Here is a 21,213-nt window from a genome sequence, read left to right as displayed (position 1 = left end):
ATGTTATTTTTTATTTATTTTTATTTTTTAATTGACATAATAATTTTACATATTTATGGGGTACAAAGTGATATTTTGATACATGTATACAATGTATAATGATCAAACTAAGATAATTAGCATACTCATTCTGACCATTTATCATTTCTTTGTGTTGAGCACATGCAAACTCCTCTCATCTAGTCATTTGAAAATATGCAATAATTTTTAATTATAGCCATCTAAGCACAACTATAGAGCACTAGAACTTATTCTTCCTATCTGGCTGTAAGTTTGTATCCCTTAACCAACCTCTCTCTACCCACCTACCCCCACTCTTCCAAGCCTCTAGTAAATACAATTCTACTGTCTTCTTCTGTGTGTATGAGTTCAATTTTTTTAGCTCCCCCATGTGAGTGAGAACATGTGGTATTTACCATTCTGTGACAGATAAAATTAACAGGTAAAATCGTAATTTTATCAGATAAAATTGATAATTTCTGTCACATAAAATTGTACATATTTATCATGTACAACATGATGTCTTGTTTTAAAGTCTGTAATCTATTTTGAGTTGATTTTGTACACATTACGAGCTAAGGGTCCAGTTTCATTCTTCTGCATGTGGATATCCAGTTTTCCAAACACCATTTTTTGAAAAGACTGTCCTTTCCCCATTGCACATTCTTGGCATCTTTGTTGAAAATCAGTTGACTGTAAATGTGTGAATTTATTTCTGGGCTATTTATTCTGTTCCAATCATCTATATGGCTGTTTTTATGCCAGTACATGCTGTTTTGGTTACTATGGTTTTGAAGCATATTTTGAAGTTAGGGAGTGTGATACTACCAGCTTTGTACTTTTTGCTCAAGATTATTTTGGCTATTCAGGGTTTTTTGTGGTTCCGTGCAAATTTTTAAAAATTATTTATTTTAGTAGTATTATTTTAAAATTCTAGCCTCAGAATATATTTAGTATAGCATAAAATATTTTACATAGTACATGTCACAATAAAACATTTTTAATTGAAGTATCAGTTTTATTTTGAGCCATTTTGCTCATAAGCACTTCAAATTTTTAAAATCTAAAATAAGTATTTTAAATGTAGCCTTTTGTAAAGTGTTTGTTTTTTACTCAAATATCCAAAAATATAAACAGAATACATTTGGTTATTATAAAAGGAAATAAAATAAGGTTAACATTAAAAATGAAAAGCAGATTTCTTTTAAAACTTGGCCTCTGATAAATACACATGCTATTTTTTTCTTTTTCACAATAAAATATAGCCAGCATTTTGGAGGAACTGGTATTCTGAGAATGAGATTTAACTGATGAAGTTAAAAATCTAGATCTCTAACTTTTATCATGTTTAAAGTGTGACCTAAAATAAATTGGCAATTCATCTCTGCTTTCACATGGTAAATATCCAGGTGACATCGAGCCAGCTAACTTTGAGTGCAAATAATTTATATCTCACTACCATCATCTTTAAATGCTGTGTGTGTGTGCATGTGTGTGCACGTGCATGCAGGCTTTAAATACTGCCTACACACACATGCACACAAGCACCTGAATCAGTTAGGAATGCTTTCAGTAGTAGGTAACATAACAGTGGCTTAAGTAAATATGGGATGTCTACAGGCTAGTGGCTTCTGTCATTACATTAGTGGCTCAAAAATGGCAAGGCTTTCTCTCAAGGCTGCGAGATAGCTCCTTCTTCACCAATCACTTCTTACATATTCTTGTCAGGAGGAAGGGTGTGATCGACAGCACTGTCAGTGTCTGTTCCCCAGAAGCTCCCCTACCTATCTGCACACACAGATAATGGACTACCCATCCATTTTGGGTCACATGACCACCTGCATTTGCAAAGAAAGCTGGGAAAGTGAGTAACAGGATCCTTATGGTTGTCCTTGATCAAACAAGATTTGTCACCTTGGCATAGGCATTACCACCCTGAACAAAATGAGAGCTCTATCATCAAGAAAAAAGGGAGTATGGCTATTGGGTAGGTAACCAATAAAGTCTGTCGTAATAACTCACCATTTATTTATGTGGAAGGCAACAGACCTAGTCATTTTATATACATGTAGGGAACTTTCCAGAACACAGGGAAGCTTTGTGAGTCTGGCTCTCAGAACTTATGCAACCAAACTTTTTGAAAGCAGGCTGGGAATTTCACAAGAAAACTGAGTTCTCAAGAGATTGACAGTTTGACCAAAAGCTCAAAGGTTTGATGCAATGGGGCTAATGTTCAGAAAGCCTTCCAGATTGCGAAGATTTTCCTCCTTGTTATGACAGTTAAGACATGCAAAAATAGTAATTGGAGACACTTACACGCAGCTTTCTTCCTGGTTCACAATGTTTTACGAATGTCAGTGCCCTCCACACCCATGGAAACAGGGTAGGAGACCAGAATGATCATCCGCATATCATTGATAGAAGGAGAGAAAAATACAGAGATGTGCAGTGATTTGTTTGGATTTCCCAAAAGAGACAATTGCATGGTTAGATTTACAACTATGGTTGTGTTCAGGTTGACAAACAACATAAGCAGCATTGCTGTTTGTGGTGGGGCAGGGGTAGTTAGGAACCGCACGGTACGAGTGAAATGAACAGTAGTTGGGGTGTGGGGAATGAGATCTTAACAGTTATTTGAAATTCTCAGGGCTCTAGCTATATTTATGAAACCAGTAAGAAGATCTAAAAGCCATACAATGAGACCTACATTAAGGAAGTTGCTTAATGTTTATTTGGAGATGTTTAATGTTTACTTGGAACTTAAAGTCTGGGAACAAAAACCCACTTTTCCCAACATTTTACAAGTCATTGGTTTGGCTCCTGGGACTCACTCAGAGTATGAGACCCATAGAAACCTTTCAATTGCCCCAAAGCTTTCAAGTCCATTGTCTTTATATAAGTCAAAAGCTCTCTCTCTCTCTCTCTCTCTCTCTCTCTCTCTCTCTCTCTCTCTCACACACACACACACACACACACACACACACACAAATATCACTCAAAAATACTAACTTCATTCCCTATTTCCCAGTTCCTTAACCCTACCTGCCTCCAAAATGAGGTTCCATGAGACTCAACCCAAAAGGGCTTAAAAACATAGGTTTTCATTATAATTTTGGTTCAATTATAATGTGATTCCACAACTTGAACAGTAACTCCAGCAAATACTATAAGCACTGGTTTATGTGACAGACATCAAAATATTCTTGATCACTCTGCAGAGAGAGTCAGGAAAGCTGATGTTCATTGCTTCCATATTTATTTATTGAGAACTTATTGTATGTTAGACACTGTTCAAAATTCTGGCAATACAGCAGAGAAAAGGACAGACAAGTGTCCTTTGAGCTTCCATGCTAGTGGAGAAGGAAGGCATTAAATATATAAATAAATAAAGATAATTTCAGATAGTTGCAAGTGTTATGAAGAAAATGAAAATAGATAATGTGATAAAGAATAATCCACAGGCTAATTCTGATGAGATGCTTAGAAAGAACTGAGCCCAGATTGCTAGAAGGATATAGTCTGGTCGAATGTCGGGGAGAGGGAACTCCAGGCAGTAAGCCTAAGACCTTGAGATGGGAATATTTTATAGGAACAGAAAGAAGACTAGTAATGCTGGAAAATAGTGATTCAGAAAGACATGATGAAAAGCGAGATCTGAGAGGAATCTGTATTTTATTCAACTTGCAATAGGAATTTTGATGAATTTTAAATAAGCAGGGGTAACATGATCTTATTTTTTTAAATCACTCTGGCAGTTGTGTAGAAAGTGGCTTGACAGTGTGCACAAGAGGAAGCAGAGGTGACCTGGCCAGAGGAGTGCTAGTAGAAATGGGTAAAGATGGATGGATTCAAGATAGATAAACATCGTGATACAACTTACCTTTGGGGAAATTTGTTTTCTCATTCATTCCATTTTATCTTGAGTTTGCAACACCACAGTGTTTTATCACATTCATATGCATATTCTCTGATGAATTGTGGCCTTTCATTTCTTCTTAAATCCTTTTAAAATAAATGCCTTAACACACTGTCATAGTTCAGTCAGACGTTTAACATTTTCTCTTATTTGAATGGACCATATAGACAAGGCAGTCCTGAAGAGATGAGTTCATGCAAACAGCCTCTGAATTCCGAGCTCTCCCATCCTTCCAGAAAAAAAAGGGGGGGGGGTCAGTTTCATATCTTTTTATAGATACAGTCTGTTAGAGTTTTAGCTTTGCATAATTTGCCATAATGACTTATAAGCTTCTCCCATTTTTCTCTGTGTTCATGAAATTAGTCAGGATAATAGAAGTAAGATTCTCACAAAACTGTGTTCTGGGGTTAATCAGTGTGTTTCTAATTGGAATTATGAGTGGAGTAAGTGAGGGGAAACACATGTCGCTTTTGGAAGCCTCCCTTGTAAATTTACTATGTCTGAATGCTCACTCCTGGAAAAAGCATCTTAAGTTAATTGCAGTGGGAGTTGATAATAGTGCTGGTGTTCTTAGAGTGAAATTTAGATGAGGACTATTAACTGGCCCTGCCTGTTCTGTACCTTGTTCCTTTAACTATGACAGTCAGTCATCCTCAGAATGTTCTTTGTGTATCAAGGTTAAGTTTCTTAAATTATGATGGAAAAGAGATATATAGTACTGAAATAAATTTCTGGGTAAATACTTTGAGTTTTCATTTCCATCCATTTGTGTAAGATGACTATATCCATGAGGCACAAAAGAAAACCAGGGTCTAGCTGTTATCTGGGTAATTGAACAGTGGAGAACACTAAACTGGATGACTGAAGCCAAAAATACTTCAAGCAGGAAATCTTGAGCTCATGGATCTTTACAGGCTTGACGATTCTGTTTTAAGGATTTTTAAGGGAAAAGCCCATGTTTTGGAATCTTCAGAGGGTTGAAAACAGATCTCCAAGGTGATCATGCAGAGTGAATGTTTTCAGTTACAATATCCAATTAAAACATTCTTGTAAAAGAAATCAGAAGATATTTAATGCCTTTTAAATCCAGATAAGTTCAACTATAATAAAAACACATGCCAACTCCTTGTCTTCCTGGCCTAATAAGTCCCAGGTATGATTAGGAAGCCTCATCCAAACAGCCATAACAATAAACCAGAAAGCCTCAGTGCACTTGAAAGGTTACTGAGGGACCCATATTCTGAGTTAGTCCCAAGAGCCGAAACAGTGATTTATAAAATGTTGGGAAAAATGGGGTTTTTGCTTTCAGACTTTAACTTCCAAATAAACATTAAGCCTCTCTTGGTTATTAAAGATTGCTAACTAGTATTTGGATTAGCTATGCTGCCTCCTGTTAATTAAATAAACATAAAAGAATAAGAGAGCTGCTATTAATTATCATGCTATATTTTCAATAGCAACAAGCTATCTTAACTTCTGTTTATCTCAGACTTCCCTAATGTAGGTCTCATTATTTGGCTTTTAGATCTTATTGGCTTGATAAATATATATGGAGCCCTCAGAATCTCAAATAACTGTTGGGATCTGATTCCCCACACCACCTAACTATTGTTCATTTCACTCTTATCACACAATTCCTTCTTCCTCCCCGCCCACACACCAATGCTGCTTAGGTAATTTGTCAACCTGAACACAGCCATAGTTGCAAATCCAACCATGCGACTGTCTCTTTTGGGCAATCCAAATAAATCACTGCATACCTCTGTACCTCTCTGTCCTTTTATCAGTGACTCGGAGGTGATCATTCTGGTCTCCTACCTTGTTTCCATGGGTGTGGAGGGCACTGACATTCATAAAACATTGTGAACCAGGAAGAAAGCTACGTGTAAGTGTCTCAGATTACTATTTTCGCATGTCTTAACTGCCATAACAAGGAGGAAAATCTTCCCAATTTGGAAGGCTTTCTGCAAATTAGCCTCACTGCACCAAACCTTTGATCTTTTGGTTAAACTGTCAATCTCTTGAGAACTCAGTTTTCTTGTGAAATTTCCAGACTGCTTCCAAAACATTTGGTTGCATAAGTTCTGAGAGCCAGACCCACAAACCTTCCCTGTGTTTTGGAAAGTTCCCTAAATAGAGTTAGGTAACGATGGCACTGGCACGAAGACCACGGGGTGGTGGTTCCCTACCCTTCCCTATCACACACAGCTCGCTGTCTTTCTTTCTCTCGACATCTCTTTTTCTTCTCCTGTTCTCCTTCTTTCTTTATTTCCAACTCCTTTCCTCTCCCTTGTTTTCTTCTCCCTTGTCTTTCCCCACAAACACTTCTGAGCGTGGGACCAGTCTCTGACTTCACCAGCTTTGCCTAGGCAAGACTTCTGCTTCACCTAAAGACAAAAGATGCTTTCAGCTTTAACTAAAACCCAGGTGGGACATCACATAAAATACATGGAGTGAAGTTCCAGTGGCCAAAGTGCTTCAAGGACAATTTTTCTCAGAATGTTGCAGAACTTCTGCTACCAGAGTGTTCTACAAGAGGGTTAAACAATCGAAAACAAATAGTTGGTTTACAGTAAGACCTTGCTATTTTTACTTTTCTTTCATGTAGAATAAAAAGCTTGATTCTTTTAATAGCAGGGTTTACTTTCTATATAAATTGAAATAAATTGAATTGTTCAGCATTTTTACATGTTTAGGACTTTTGAAGTAAATCACGAACTGATTCAAAAAACAATTTTGAGTGACATTTATCAATATAAATTAACATAGTGCATTTTATTTGAGAGGTTCCTCCATAACTTTCTTATCTTCTTTTTAAGTGATAGTCTATGACATTTCATAATTAGCAGGACCTCTTGTGTAAACGTAAATTAGGAGAAGCCACCAGGGGCTGAGATTATTAACTTCAGTTATCTTCACTAAGTTTAAATAGATTAATCACTCCACAATGCAAACATATATAAAAACACCACATTGTACCCCATAAGTATGTGCAATTATTATTTGTCAATTAAAAAATGTAAAAAGGAATTTATTTTTCAAAAAGCAAAGAATATTTGACAACAGTAATCAAATGAAGTTTATGCGGTAGTCAAAATATAATTGGATCAGAATTCCTGATGATAGCAACCTATCAAGAAGAGATCCTTCTACTGTGTTTTCATTGGCTACCAAGGTTGCAAAGACATCTCTTTAATCATTCCCACTCTCACCTTTCGCTGCTCTCTTATTTTTCACTACTCTGGGGTAAAATTTTAAGAACTATACTGAGCAGTTTCTTCAAACAGGCATACTTACTCTTGGGAGTATAAAAAAATTTTCAGAAGATATGCAAACACAGTTTTATGGAAATTAATTTCCAGATACTCAGCTTCCATATTTACTCTTTCCTAAATGTAATCTTCCTAGGTAGGTGTCTTCCATGAAATCTTCATAGCTTTCTTCTTCCCGCTTCCCTTAGTACACTGCCCATCTTCCACTTGACAAAAGAAAGGCACACCCTTTCCCCAGCCCTGCTGGAGCCATGATTTGTGCTGAGCTGTAATCTCTGGGATGTCAAACAAAGGAACAATTTAAAATATTCATGTCACCTCATTTAATCAAAGCACCATAAATAAACTCCCACCACTTGTCACCCTAAAAAAAATGCATTCCCAATACAATTTCATTTTAGATATTCAATTATTATAAATATTATAACTTATGTGCCTTGTTTAGATCATTTGTATATGAAAAATAATCATAATGTTAAAAGAAAATTGTAGTTCTTCAAACTCTAGGGCTATAAGAAATTTTTATTGCAACTACTAGGCTCAGCTAAAGTTATAGCAAAAGGAATTTAAACTTCGACATGAAGTTCTTGACTACGGAGATTATGGAAAAAACAGGATGGAAATTTTTTAAAAATTTTGTTGCATTGACATATGAATGGGTAACTTCAAATAAAAAATATATTACATTGTTTAAAATTCTAAGGAGGAAGTGGAATTTTAAGGAGAAAAGAGAATTATGAAAAATGTCTAATTGTTAAAGATATCTTTATACCTTTAAAAATAGATGCTGTATATGTATTGCTATTGATGCATTTAAAAGTGAGGTGGCAGTTTCACTTTAAAATTTTATGTGCAAGAAATTATATTCTTTGAGACTATATAAACTTATTATTAAACATTTTAGTTGTTGACTTAAAATGTGCAAGGGGAACTTAGTCTGTCAAAATTATTGTAAGGGGCAACAAAGATATCTGATAAGAAAAATACTCTCCTCTTCGTGAAGCTTATATTCCTAACAGATAACTCTGATAGGTAAGTTAAGCACTATGTGGTATTTTTTTAGTTCTTACAGAAAATATGTCCTGATCTTCCTCTTTCCAATTGGAGGCTGTCACTTGTAGGCTAGGGCTAATGTTGGAATCCTGCCAACATAGCCAATTGTCAAGCTACTTGATTATGCCGGTTGTCTGGCTATTTTTATCCTGTTCATGAGACCAATTGTCAGGCTAGGGCTGGGTCTGGAGCTCACAGACCCCTCAAACCCATTCACAGACTGGGTCACAAACCCTAAACACACCAGGCTGGGTCACCAGACCCTTTACCTGAAGGTCTATGAGCTAGGTAACCAGCAAAGAGGTCCTTGGAAGCCACAGGTTGGAAAGGCATGGCCACTCATGTGGTGGCCACCGGAGGCAGTAGAATGCCAGCCAGATCATGGTGCTGCGCAGGCGCACCAACTCCACCCACACACAACCTATTCACAACAAATGCTTGGCAAGATTCTGAACATCTGAGGGGCCCTGACCATTTTCCTATATTCTCCCAACACACTGAAAGAGAAAAAAAAGAAAAAGAAAAGCCAAAGTGGCCTATTTCCCTTCTGGTCTAAGTAGAGCTAAATTTCTAAAATGGCAGCAAAATATAAGTGGATTCCACAAGTTACACTTGTATCAAGAAGAACTTCCAGTATTTCCAAGTGAGTGGATTACCCTTGTGCTTCTCATATGTTCAACCAAATGCCAGTAGCCAACAAAATACTACAGCTGAGAGCAGAGTACTAATGTCCTACCTAAATAAAATCAGGTTAAAATAGACATCTCAGACTGTCTTGGATGGGAAAGGAAAAACACAGAAAGTAGTCAAAAGGGCACTCATGGAAGGAAGAGACTCAGACCCAGCTAGGACAGTGCAGAGCTATGGAGGCAGATGAGATGCCTATGTTAGGCAGGTAGGCAGGGTTGTGTGTGTGTGTGTGTGTGTGTGTGTGTGTGTTTTGGGGGCTACTTTTTCCCTGCACTGCCTACCTACCTTAATCTCTGCAGTGAAGAATTCCCCAAAACACAGAGTGCCCCAAAGCTCAGTACTTAAAGTCTATCTGATTTGCTTTTTTTTTTTTTTTAATATCAGTAACATAAAACCAAGAATTCATTTTCTCAGAATGTGTTTCTGAATCTAAACCATTGCTAGGAAAACTCAACTCTTGAGAAGGGAGCAGGGAACAGAGAAGGGAAAGAAAAAAGATGAAACCTGGAAAAGTGGGAAGAATCATATTATACAATTTCTGTGGAAAAAAATCCTACCATCTGTTGAATAGATATAAAGCAAATTAATTGTACCTTTTCTTATCATTATTTCAACTCAAACATTCAACATTCCTTTCAAACACATTGGAAGTGCCACCTATTGGATTTTCTGAACAAACCAGTGGAACAAAGTTACAAAGAATGTCTGATTTCATTAGCTATAAACAACTAGGTTTCAATGAAGAATGAGTTTGGAGTAGAACAGCTCTTCTCTGGTGCTCTTGTAAAGATAAGGTGAGGAAATAAAACCCTATTCTTATATTCCACCCCTGGAGGAGGATTTACATTGAAGTTAAAGACGATTTAGCATCTATGTGGCTGTTCAGCTACAAGAACTCTATTCAAGGCCCTTAGAGGCCACAGTCATGGGTTTTTGTAAAATTTGCAAAAGTTAAGATATTTTAATCACAATCAATTAAGACCACTGTCCCTTTTCATTTTGACTTTCCCTCCCATATACTTCCCCTATTATGGGATGGTGTTAGAGCATTTGGGGGATTCTGCCAAGGGAGATGAATTTAGTTTGGATTTAGTGGGCTGCAGTGACAGTGTTTGCAGTCATTTCTGTGTAGGAAGTTATTGCTGGCCATGCCGAGGTGGAAACAACATCCTGGGTGACTCTTATTTCTACCTGGACTTTCTTCCCAGTTCACTACACAAAAGTGCAGGGCTGTAGGTCATATTGCAATGTGAACACACCTATGGCCCTGGTGTTGGGAGAATGTGGGAAACGGCAGAGAAAGGAAGTGTAAAATGTATGAAACCAGAAGTCAGTCTGAAGAAAATTCTTCTAGTCGTCAGTCGCATAAACTTATGTTTCTCATCAATGATTTGTTTTTCATAGATGTCTAGTCAAGATGAATGCTCTCTCCTGACAGGAATAAAATGTAGCATGTACAGTTATAAACACATCATACAGTACTTTTTTTCCCAATTGATGGGAATTGTGGGAAATAGAGTACTAGAATTAACAGAATTCCCATATTTATAGAGCACATACCGGAAGCAGTACTAAAAACAGTGAGTATGACTGCATAGTAAGCCACAGTTGTATTCACCTTAACTTTGAATAATAACAAATAAATTTCAATCTCCTACGCTGAAAGAAAGATTGAGATATCTTTCAATTCTCTCTGTAGAAAATATTACAAAATATCATTTAATATAAAAAAGCCATCAAAGGGTTTGCAGTCAAAAATGTAGGAAGAAAGCGTAGTGGTAAGTTAAACAGTTAAATAATTAAAAATATATTTTTTTTTTGATTTTGTGATATTTATATTATTGGTCATTTTTTTAAGTTTTTGTTTTCCTTGGGATTTCTTTTCTCTTTTTAAATAAATCCTCAGTTTTTTTGCTTATTTCCTGAAATCATAGAAGCTTTCTGTCTCACAAACCCCATTTATTCTGCTCCCTAAGTCCTGCCTCATCAATTGGTAGAAATGATTCTGCCACCTCCTGTCCCCTGTTCAAGGTGATATCATGAGCTTTGCTTCCTGGGTCTGAGGAGCAATTGTGGGATTGCTCTAGTAATAGGTAAGAATTATGAACATGCATTTCTTTTTCTTCAACAGAATTAAACAAGGGCTCACTTTCTGGATTTCCAGATGTCCTTAAGATGAAATAATATTGTTCAGCCAGTCTTGCCCTGCTTTAAATTAATCACTCCAGGAAGAGACATTAAACCTTTCAGACCACCAGTGTGCATAAATGCTTCAGTACCCTGGACTATACACCCTCTCTTGGTTATATGGAATATGAGGAAAGGTTAGTTCAGTAAGTGAGGCTGTTTTATGGTCCATTTAAATAATCTGAAAAGGAAATTAATACTTTTATTACTTTCTATAAGTGAAAACCTTCCTTAAAAATCTGTAAGAGTTCTTTATGTTATAGTGGTTAGGACTACCCTCATCAAAACATGGATCCAGAGAAATAATAGAGGGTTAGAGAAAGGATGCATGGTCACACAAATTAAAATGGAATAAAGAAAGTCACTTCTAATGGATCCAAGAAAATTCATTTGATTAGAAAGCAGGATGTGAGTTAAAAAATAAAATATTTCTTTGTTTTTTGAATAATATGAATTTTTTCTGGGCCTATTGTGAGGTTAGAAAGGAAGTCTGGAGAAATGTGTAAACAATATATGTCACCCCTACCCCACATCAGTACCATCAGTACTTATTATGAGAGAAACATTCTATTAGTCACTTTACAAACACTGTCCTCAAATTTTAAGTCCTCACCACAATCCAGTAGAGAAAGTAACATTATTCGAATTTGCTAGAAAAGAACAGCAATGTCCCTCCTCTGGTCTCATCTTCTACTCAATACTGACTCCATTAGCTCCAGCCACGCTGGCTTCTGCTCTGCCCCCAAAACTCACCAAGCACACTTCAGTCTCAAAGGCTTTGAACTGGCCATTCCCTCTGCCTAACACACTTTTCTCCTAGATTTCCGTAGGGCTTATTCCCTTACTCCATTTAGATCTCTGTTCAAATATCACCTTATCTCAGAGCCCCTCCCCCATAACTCTTTGTCCTCAACCTGTTTTATTTTTCTTTTAGCATATTACAAATTCTTTTGTTCCCACTAAAATGTAAACACCATGAGGGCAGGGACTTTGTTGTTGGTTACTGCACAGTGCCTGATACTAGTTGACACTTAATAATTATATGTTAAATGATTGATTGCACCAACAAATAAATGATTTGTCTCTTGTAAGCCTTCTTTTCATTAAATTAGTAGATACAACTCCTGAAATGGAACCCAGATCTATCTGCACTGAAATCCATGCTCTTTGCTTTTATACAGATTGCCTGCAGGAAATACAGGCAATACCCATGTAAGAAGAAATTAGATAGTTTCTAAGATTGCTTTCAAAATGAATTTTTTTAAAAAAACCAAAGTTTTGCGTTTCTCAGGTTCAGAAAAGCTATTTATTTAGCTGGCTATACTGTCATGTGCTTCCATTCCCATGGAGCATAAGGCATTGCAAAGATCCCTTACCCTGCCAATTTCCTCCTGGGAATTGACTAGGCTTCTGGCCTCAGGTTAATGACCACTTAGTGTCCTGAAAGGCAGCTGGGGTCATAAAGAGCCTGACCTCATTCTCTCCCCTCTTTCTGATCTCCTTTCAGGGCTTCCCATTGGCCCAACCCAACTGGAAATCAGATGACAAAGAATCCTCCTGCTGTAGTCCATACAAATGAACATTTTAGAAACATTTCTAACATTTAATGTAATCTTATTGCTTTTAATTTTGGCCTCAGCCTTTCAAGAGGAATTTACTGAGAGGATTGGTTTACATTAGTTTTGATGATTCCTGTTTTGTTTTTCTTTTGTGAATGGAGAGAAAATGTAGGTCTTAAAAGAAGTAATAGCTAGATGGATAAAGAAGAGGTTTGCCTCCTCACTTGCACTAGCTTGATCAGCCTATCTGCCAACAGGATCCTGCCTGGAGCTCTGGTTCCACCATTTACTAGATGGCTGGAACTGGCATGTTTGCCGAGCATATCTGCTCTTGTGTAAAACGAGAAAGAGTGGAGATGAAGCCAGGAAGTTAGTAATAACGTGTGTGATGTGACTTCTCCCATAACCTCTCTGATCTTCAGTAAAACCAAAATTAATGACATATTTGGGGAATGTGGAATTTGTGTCTGGATGATGCATGATGAATCCGAGACAAAGTAGAGAAAACTAAGAGGAAGGAAGACATTGAGAATTCAGAGAATTGTATATATAGCTTTGGCTTGCATTGATACCAAAATTGAATTTTAAACTAAATTGACCTAAGTCTCCAGGCATAGTAGGACCCCAGCTGACATCTGGGATGTGCTTAGAAATCTCTTAGGGTTTTCATAATTTAAAAACTTCCATTCAAGTTTTTTCATAATCTCTATCGTTAAGAACTTCATGTCTAAATTTAAATTCCTATTGTATTGCTGCAATTTCAGCTCAGTCTAGCAGTTGTAGTAATAACCATAATAGCTCCCAGACATGAGCAATGGAGTCAGAATGTCTGGGTTTGAATCTCAGTTACACTACTCACAAGCACAGGCAAGTGACTTAAATGCTCTAAACTACAGTTTCTTCATTTGCAAATTGGGATTGAGATGACTGCATCCACCATGAGGTTGTTGTGAACATCAGATGTATACAAAAAAATTAATGTACACACAAAAAAATTAACAGAGCACCAAGCACATAGTAAATGCTCAATCATATTTGTTAGTAACATCACTACTATATATTAAGTATTGTTCTGTTTAATCACACAGACATCATGCTTAATGCTCACAATAACCCTCAGACTTAACTGTTATAATCTTCACTTTACCGATAAAGTAATTATGATGAAGAAAACTTTAATAAGGAATAGCTATTTTGTGTATCTTCCTGATGCATTTATTATGGCATTAATGTGATCATGGAGAAATGAATGCATAAGTTTTCTTCTTTTGGCCTTTCATAGAGTCCAGTGAAAAAAGAAAAGTAATTTCATCTCTTATTTCTGCCATTATTTAGTGTCCACTACACTCTAAAACTAAGTATTTAAAGGCCAATTTTATTAATGTTCCATCTCATTTTTCTCTCAGAGAAGCAATAAAAATATTTATAAGAAAGAGATATAAACCACATTGCTTCCCAAGCTCTAACACCTTGACTTCTTTCTTGGTTCTTCTACAAGCAGACTTTGTAGTATATTTTAATCTATGCCAATTGAAACTAACTCTCAAAATAAATTTAAATAAATAGATAAATTGCAGAAATTTGCAATTTCTTAACCAAATAGTCTGTAAAAACTCTAATAAATAACATCCACTCTACTTCTTTTTCTCCCCAATATTATAAATTCATTCTCTAAAAAAAAAAAAAAAAGGAATTCAAATTGCCTGGCACAATTTTGCCTACAGAAACCCATATTTCTGACTCATAAGTTCCCCACCCTTTTCGTGTTTCCAATTCTTTTTTCTCATAATGCATTTTATTATTCCTCAAAATTGACATCAAATTATCTAAATGGTACTGCCTAAAACCATTTTTTTCCCTGTTTTGGAGCTGGCTGTCTAATTCAAAATTAGTATTTACTTCTACCATAATAGCTTTACTTAAGCCTGCCCTTCTTGTAAATACAGAATTCTCTGCTGAGACAGTCATTTGAACATGATCACCAAATATTCACATTTCCCATTTCTCATCTTCTACTGATTCTAATCTTCTCCTATTTTCTCAAGCAATTTTTTACTACCAAGTAGTTCAAATTCTTTCTTCCATTTGATTCAAGGATGTTACAGGAAGTAAGCTTGTGGTAGTATTTATATCAGTCTTGCCTTTCAGCTAGCTCCTAGACTATTCTACCCCTTTTCACTAACTAGTCCACCTCATGTTAGTAAAAAGTATACATATAGTTTAGAGGTAGTGGGAGCTAAAAGGTCAGGAGCATAGATTTGATGCGTATCTTTTATTCCTGTGTAATATTTGGTGAAAGATTAACTTCTTCAATGTTATGTTTATTCACCATTAAATGACAGTGCTGTCTTCCTGTTTTCGAGAGGTCATAGGCAAGCAAAGTGATTTTATTAGTCTGTTTCTGTGGCTTATAACAGAATTCTTTAAACTGGGTAATTTACAAACGAATAAAATTTATTGCTTACACTTTTGGAGGCTGGGAAGTCCAAAGTCCAGGGAACACATCTGGTGAGGGCCTTGTTCTTGGTGGTGACTCTCCACAGTGATACAGAGTGTCACATGGCAAGAATGGGCTGAGCAAGAGAGAGCTAACTTTCTCACTCATTCTCCTTATAAAGCCATCAAAACTACACCCATTACTCCATGAATCAGGCAGTCCATTACAAGGGCATGGTCCTCACAATCTAATCACCTTTTAAAGGCTCCACCTTCCAAATACCATGATTGGATTTCCTACCCTCTTAACACTGTTACAGTGGGAATGGATTTTCTAATACATGAACATTTGGGGGACACATTTAACCCATAGCAGAGCTTTAACTTTCTGATTGTTTACTTGAAATTTGATGAGCAAAGATTTTAAGTGTCCTTACTACACACACACACACACACACACACACACACACACACACACACACACACACACACACAAATGGGAACTATGGATGGTGATGGGTATATTCATTAATTTGATTGTGGTAATCATTACATAATGTATATACCTATCAAATTATCATGTTTATGTTGAATAAATGCACATTTTATTTGTCAATTAAAAAAAAAAGATTGAATTCAAAGTTTGATCTCTCCTAGTTGACCTGGAGGAATTTCACAGCATTTTGAAAAGTACAAAGCAAAATATAGAAAAGTGCTTATATACAGTGTTCCAATTAAAAAAGAAAATTGAACCATATCTGTGTATATATATGTTTTATGTTGCAAGGTGAAGTGACAATAGAGCAACTATTCTACTCTCCATAGACTGACCAATGTTCTAGTGCAGTTGAAGGACCTTTTGTTCAACTACTCAGTGCCTTTTTTTTTTTTTTTTTTTTTTTTTGCCTACCTGTGTCATTCAATGCTGTAGCCACTTGCCCTTCCTCAGTTGTTCCCCCTCCTTGATTTCTGTGACAGTGTGCTGTCATGGTTTTCTACATATCTTTTGGATTTCTTCTTCTCCCCCTTTTCATCCTGAGTATCACCTAAGGTTTACACCTTTTTTCCCACACTCAACAAACTGACACAGAGGTGAGAATACAGAAATGAGTGGCACCATCCTTGTCCTGAAGTGGCCTTTAGGCTGGTAGAGAGAGATGAGCGAAACAAATAAGTGAACTAATAATGTGTTATCAGTGACTCTGATCTCCCTGAAATACAGTCATGTATCCTTCTCTCACTAAACATTTTTTGGAGAAAAGCTATGTGTATCTTGATATCTTATAGCAATATTTCTCTCTCCCTTTTTCCCCTCAATTGAGTTGGGTTCACAGAATCAGAGATTTTCAGAGCCAGCCCTCTTTTTACGGTTAAGTGAACTAACCTAGAGAGACAAGCAACTTGACCATGACCACATGGCTTATAAGTGGGCAAAGCCAGACCAGAAAGAGAAGTCCAGACTCCTACTGCTCTTATTGTCAGACCTTGTAGCTGCTCTTTGTGGGCTGAATTTTTCCATGTTAATTCATAAGTAACTCTATACTCAATGAAGCAATGGTTTGGTATTTCCCTCCTGTTCCACAGAGGGTGACAGCATGCCTTAGAGATCTGGAGGTAAACATCCATACCTCTCTTGACAAAGCAAACAGATTCTTTGGGTTCCATGTCAGTTTGTGGAAGATTCGCTCTGAGAGCCAGTGACCTCCGGCTAGAGAACTGGTTCTGAGTCTATTAAAATTCATGCTTAGAGTCTGATGGATCATGTGGGAGCTGCTGTAACAGAAATCATTCCTGAAGTCACACATGTTAACCCTTTACTCCCCATCACAGCGATGATGGCTCAGATAAACAATCATGTACTTAATGAATCCTCAGTTGGAGAGAAAATTCTACCTGGGAAAAAAGTCTACCCACAAGGTGCCTGATGCAGGAGACAGTAAAGAGGAGCAATATTGACAGAAACCTGATAATATTTGCCTTTCCAGTGGTAAAGACAATACCCAGATGTTCTGTCTCCAAGTAGGGAATTGGAAGGAAATAAAAGAGGGAAGAAGGAAAGAAGGGAAGGAGGGAGAAAGGAAGGAAGGAAAAAAGAAAGAAAAGAGAGAGAGAGAATGGAAGGAAGGAAGAAAAAGGCAAGAAGGAAAACCGTTTCACCAGACTGACGCCTGTCAGATAAAAGAGATTGGGGCCATAAATTCCTCCCAGCGTTTCTAATGGGATTTTAATACAGCATTTGGCCATCATCTTTTTTTCATTCCTTTAATGACATACATGCCCAAAGTGTAGCCGTGGAGCCTCTGAACTCTGTATATTTCTGTAATACACAAAGAAAACAGCTGTCACATCCATTTTAAGGAACTTTTAAATACATTACAGTGAGGTCCATAGGCCCCGAATCCAAAGGGAACGGCACAAAGCCTGTCTGTACATCATCTGTGACGGGCCTGAATTCCAGCCAAGGCAGATTTTTTTTTTTTAAATAATAAAATAAAATACTGTGTTTTTTTAAAGGAACATTATATTTTTAAACTGGAAATAGTTGTATTTTGTATCTTATATGGCATCTGAAAGTGATTTAGTTGAACAATGTGGTTTCTGATTGGTATTTGAATTGGTTCCAGAACATTTTTCATAATAACCATCTTAAAGATCTCAATTATCTGATCCTCTTTCTCCCCTTCACATGGTTTCATAGGAGGTTTCCAGAGAAAAAGAGAGACTTTTAGGGGAAGGCAAGCCAACTCACATCTAGCTAAAGAGTGTTTGCCTGCTAGGCTCAAAGGAAAGGGCCTGCTTGTTATTCTGCGTTGTCCAGGATGCATTTATGACTCAATAAAGGAGGACTTGGCCTTACCAGAATAATTACTTACTAAAACAAGCCTATAAAAGCAATGGTTGCCTCAACTAAAAGGCAAACAGGGAATTTTTTTCTTTTAGTGTTAACATGTAAATCTAGTAAAGTGTATTTAGATTTCTATAAAATCAGCTCTGGGTACAAAAGGGAAGGCTGATTTACCAGGTGGGCAGCACAACCAATTCCCCAGGGTTACAGAGGGGCTAAGGGAAAGAGGTCCTGTTAAATATGAAAGAAAACTCATCCAAAGTGGATCCAGCCTCGTTTGTAGGTGCAGAAATCGTGGCATGGTGCTAAGAGAGCAGATTCTGGAGTGGGACGGTGGGATCTGTTGCTGCACCACTGTTGACCACAGGAGTGACCCAGATTCTTTGTGTCTCACCTTTGTGTAAGAAGAGATAATGTAAGCCTATTTCGTGAAATCATTGGAAAAAATGAATAAAATACATGTGAAGGGCTTAGAACAACAGGGCACACAATAAATGGTAGCTCTTAGTACAAGTAATGTAATCTATTACTGCAATAAAAATACCTTTTATTATCATATATATTAATAGTAAGAATAAATTTTTAAGTATTATTAATTTTATTTTTTCCACTGGAATATTTTAATTTAATTTTTTTATTTTAACATATTTATTTGTATATATTTATTTTACATATTTGTGGGGTATATTGTGTTGTTTCAATACATGCATATATTGCATGATGATTCATTTAGGGTACATAGCATAGTTTTGCATCCATTAGTCCACCACTTTTCCTTCTCTCCCCAACCTCTTGCCTCTGATAACCATTATTCTACCCTCTACTTCTAGAGAACCACTTTTTTTTTTTTAGATCCTACTTATGAATGAGATCATGTGGTATTTGTCTTTTTGTACCTGACTTACTTCACTTAACATGATGGTTTCCAGTTCCATCCATGTTGCCGCAAATGATAGGATATAATAGCTAATATAGCTATTTTTTTAATAGCTGAGTAGTATTCCATTGTGTATATACACCATAGTTTTTTAATAATTCATCTGCTGATGGACATTTATGTTGATTCTATCTCTTGGCTATTTTGAACAGCATTGTAGTGAACATGGGAGTGGAGGCGTATTTTTTGATATATTGATTTATCTGAGGAATCTTCATACTGTTTTCTACAGTGGCTTGTATTAATTTACACTCCCACCAGCAATTTTAATTGACAAATAATTTGATATATATATATCAAAATATCACCTTGTATCATAAATATAGACAATTATTATTTGTCAATTAAAATTGCTGGTGGGAGTGTAAATTAATACACACATATTGCGGAATGATAATGATTAAATGTAGCTATTTAACATATCCATTACCTCACATACTTATTTAAAATCCACTGTTTTTGCAATTTTGAAATATACATTATTAACAATAGTCACTGTGCTATGCAATAGATCACTAACTGAAACTGCTACGTGATTGAAACTTTGTGCCCTTTCACTGACATCTCCCATATTTTCATTACCCCTCCCCCCACTCCCAGCCTCTAGTAACCACCATTCTACTCTCTACTTGTATAAGTTTCACTTTTTTGTGACAACATGGATGAACCTCAAGGACATTATGTGAAGTGAAATAAATCAAGTGTAGAAAGACAAATATTGCATGATCTCATTTATATGTGGAATCTAAAAAAGAATAGATATTTTTGGAACACTAAGTGAGAGCACATAGTGCCTGACACTCTGCTACACATTTCAAACAATATCTTCCTTAATCTTCTCAAGGTAAAATTCTTATCAAAGGTGAGGAGTCAGATAAGTGACAGAACTACAAAAAAGAGTGGCCAGATTTAGCAAATAAAAATACAGGATACCCAGTTAAAATTGAATTTCAGATAAACAATAAATAATTCTTTAGAATAACTATGTCTAAAATATTGCAAGTGACATACTAGAAATCAAGGCACCAGAACTATTTCACCCAAAGCCCATGTTCTTTCTACCTTCACTAAACTCAGTTACATTCAAAACATAATTTATTCCTTGTGTATTTCATTCTCTAGTACTTTTTCCCAACCAGAATTTTCTTCAGTAAGAAAAAAATCTAGAAATAATGTTTAGTTACCAACTATCGGAAAGCAAAATGCTGAAGGCAAATAAGCAGCTGGGTGTATCGCTGGCACTACAAGGGTTGGTATGTCAAAGTCCTGTGTCCTCCTGAGATTATGATCTTAGAGCATGTCAGCAACTACTAAAAGCACTTAAAAACAAAGTGTCAAAATAACATTTCGTGTTAAGAAAAATATATTTTTGCACCGTTACTTACAGATGTAAATAGTACTTTAAAATATTACAAATTTTCTTCTTAATGGTATAAATCAACAATCTGATTAGTTCATTCAACAAAAAGTACTGGTTGCCTTTTTGTTAAGGCACTATGTTGATGCTGAATGAACAAAAACAAACACTGTCCCTGCCCTCATGGAGTTTATACACTAGTGAAGAGACATAAAGTAATTAAATAAGCACAAAAACAAATATCAAGTTGAAACCATCACAAGATCTATGAAGAAAAAGTACACAGAGAGGTAAGCATATGTCCTAATAGAGGGACTTGAGTTCATAGAGGGCTTCCATGAAGTAGCAATAACTGAGTTAAGATCTGAAAGATGAACAAGATTTAACCAAAAAGTGTTAAACGGAAAGGTTAATAGCATGTGCAAAGACCCTATGGGATAAGGGAGCACAGCAAATAACAGTAGTCTCCCCTGATCCATCCTAGCAGATGCCTGAAACTGTGGATAGTACCGAACCCTATATATACTATGTTTTTTCTTATATATACTTTCCTATGATAAAGTTTAATTTATAAATTAGACACAGTAAGAGATTAACAACAGTATCTATTAATAAAACCAGACAATTATAACAATATAGAGTAATAAAAATTGTGTGAATGTGGTCTCTCTCTCTCTCTCTCAAAATACCCTATTGTACTGTACTTACAACCTTTCTACTTCTTGTGATGTGAGAGGGATGCCTGCCTCATGAGATGAAGTGAGGTGAGTGACATAGGGATTGTGATGTGGTGTTAAGCTACTATTGACCTTTCTGGCCATACATCAGAAGGAAGATCATCTACTTTGAATGATCCTGGATCATCGAGCCACGATCATGTCAATGACTAACAGGCAGATATGGATACATTGGACAAAGGGAAGATTCACATCCAGGGTGGGATGAAGCAGGATGGGGCGAG

The sequence above is a fragment of the Cynocephalus volans genome, chromosome 8 (genome assembly GCF_027409185.1).
Source record: "Cynocephalus volans isolate mCynVol1 chromosome 8, mCynVol1.pri, whole genome shotgun sequence".
NCBI lineage: Eukaryota > Metazoa > Chordata > Mammalia > Dermoptera > Cynocephalidae > Cynocephalus > Cynocephalus volans.
Note: the sequence above shows the minus strand (reverse complement) of the source record.